Source organism: Eschscholzia californica, unplaced genomic scaffold, assembly GCF_041429995.1.
Source record: "Eschscholzia californica isolate CP2 unplaced genomic scaffold, dmEscCali1.0.p SCAF_2, whole genome shotgun sequence".
NCBI classification, from domain to species: Eukaryota; Viridiplantae; Streptophyta; class Magnoliopsida; order Ranunculales; family Papaveraceae; genus Eschscholzia; species Eschscholzia californica.
In genome coordinates, this window is record NW_028238309.1 from 21620663 (window position 1) to 21623701 (window position 3039).

The following is a 3039-nucleotide window of genomic DNA, read 5'->3' on the forward strand; positions in this document are numbered from 1 at the left end:
ATGCATTCTGGATAAAACATACGCTATGAGGATAATAACTTTTTATCGGCCTTTGTTTGTGTTTGTCTTATATAGCCTAAGATTAGAATTCTGCTAAGCATTACGACTCCTAATTCGACCGGACTAATGATTTTCCGAGTAAGGTCATCATGATCCTATTCGCCAAATCGTACGCATCGACACCTTGGTCGAAGGACATTCCTTCGGAAGGATACCATTCCTTCTGACCGAGGGAATATATCCATCAGTCTCCCACTTGTACTTAGAACAAGTGCAATGCTCGATTCCCATGTCTTTTCGTACCTCATATGATATGTCAATTTATCAGACTCTCTTGATCCCGAGAACAAACTTTTAATTCAAATGATTAACTTTTAATCCATTTGAGCATGGCCATGCATTTTCAATTGTTTCTCATCAAGTGGCCTTGAGATACTTTATCCTGATTTTACTCGGGTGTCTCAAGTAGAGGAGTTACATATGAAGCTCTCATCTTCTTCAGGATAAAGTCAATGGAATCTAGTTCGTGGAAAGCGAATTCAGGTATTCTTCTTTCAGTTTCTAGTTCATTATTAGTTCATGCATATGATCCTGGTTAATTAGTGTCAAACATATGATGTTTGAGATTCCGCTTACAACACTAGTTAGATGATTAGTATGTATTAGATACGTACAAAACCCAACAAGTACTTCCATGAAATAAGTAAATAATGAAGTTCATACTATATAAGTATTCAATAACTAATAAGTAATAAGTCTAATAACTAGTAGTACTATAACTATGTTGCTTTGCTTAATCCTTATCCCTCCGAAATTCACTATCATCATCTTCTATTTCCATATTGTCTCCACTTCGATGTTGCGATGGCAAAGCTTAAAAAAAAAATTCAAAAAAAATTCAAAAATTGTAAAGCTGGCATTCGGCCACACCAAGTAGGTTCGTCCCGGTTTGGATTGGCTAAGATAGACGAGATACTCAGCTAAATTCTAACTCAGTGTTTCGTCCGAGTCTTGTCTCGGGAGAGAGGTCTGAGACCGAGCCACACGAGATTCTGGGCCATCTAAGCCGGGACAGGCTACATAAGTCATTATGACAAACAACATTAATTACATCATGATACAAGAAATGGGGATTGACGAAGCACATAAACCGCCATAACAACAAAACTTGTGCACTTAAAGGCCATATGAAGGCTCTTAAAAGCGAACAAACTACTAACAAACCATCTGGGTGTTTTTGATAAAGTAGGGGGCTAGGCAAGAAACTGGTCAGAAAGTTGGGGGATATTTGGGAAATAACTCAAATATAAAAAGACCCTAAAGTCACAAAGTAAGGATCCTAAAGATCACGAAATAGACCCTAAAAGTCGTGAATTTTATTATACTTACATACAAAGAAAAATTACCAGCAATGTATCAAGTTCATAACTGAATCGATTTCCTCTTAATGATGTGCAAGATTATGGATCGCTACACCAGCTCTGAATAAAAAGCAATTAGAGTTTCCCCAACGTCAACGAGCGGTCCAAACTTAAAAATTGCGGCTCTTTCATTTGAACCATAGAATTTAGGATTTCAGTCAGAAAATATTGCAATAAAGATGTTAGGGTTTTCCATTGTTTAGATACAAAGATCACAGTGAGAGAGGCCATGAAATGATAACACTAGATCGAGAGGGAAGATGTTAGGGTTTTAAACAAGAGGAATGAACCGATCCTTGATTTTTCTTTCCCTTCTCTCCTTAAAACCAATTCTTGGTTGCTCCACTTGTTTGTGGTATGATGGTAATAGAGATTCTGGCGGAGGGACATCCTTTTGCCGGAAAAATCGAAGAACTTTAGGTTTTCTCTCTCTAGGAAAAATGGCTATGGAGAGGATAAGTTCTCTGGTGGGTTTCAGATAAACTAATCAAATCCGAAATAACAAGTTCAAAAAAAATAAAATACTAGAATCTCAAGAAACTAGGAAACTCACCTTCCTTATGCCGGCTTAAGGCATGATCCATCTCAAAGGGCTAACTTATTCACCGCCTCACCCGTGTTGCGTGATCCTCTTTACATCCACATCTATTGCCTTATACACATAATACATTTTATTATGCTATGTACTCTAATAAACTTGATGGATGTACAACTGATAAACTTAGAAAATAAAATAAAATAACAAAATCAAAGAAGTGGACAAGAAGTATAAATATTTTGTCTTTTCAAACCATATTTAAGTTTAAGAAGTAAGATAGAATGTTATACACCATTATAAAATGGAACTTATTATGAGTTCAACTTAGGGAGATAATAAAAACCAACTTTATCCATCTTAATCACCCAACTAATTGAGTAAAAGAAGCTAATGTTTTATGGATATTATTAAATAAAAGAAGGAAGAGATGTTCTAAGTAAAATAAAGAAAATAAAGAGAGAATATGTGTCTGATATGATTAGTTCAAATCAAATCTCTCATCCTTAGCATATGCTTTTGTCTACGCGAGGAAGCAGAACCTGCAACGACGATTGGTTAAATGTATTTGTCTCACATAAGGAGTTTGAGCTTGAAAGCAGTGGACATGGAAGTAATGACCACAACTTCTGCTTCTGATAGGAGCCACATCATGCATCACATTTTTCCAACAATAGAAGCAGCAAAGATTTGGATCTGCGAATAAAAAACATAACTTAATTCAGTTAACTTTGTAGTAGATATGAGAATAGTCCACTAGACACAAAGTCTCTCGTTTATATAATTTTGTAAAAAAATAACTCTTTACATATCAGTTTTGACATTGGGTGGCCAAAAAATTAATTAATTTTCAATTCGATATAACAAACACGTTATAGGCTCATATGTTACTCGTCACCCAATAAAAGACACATGGTAATCTAAAAATATTTCACACGTGAAAGGGCGTGTGAGGATAATCTGAATTGAACAAGACAAAATCTCATGATGAACTACATGATATCTATTTGTTTTGAGATACGTCCCACTGTTGCATACATGACTCAAAAAAAGACTAAATGAGCACAGAGAAAGAATCGAGAT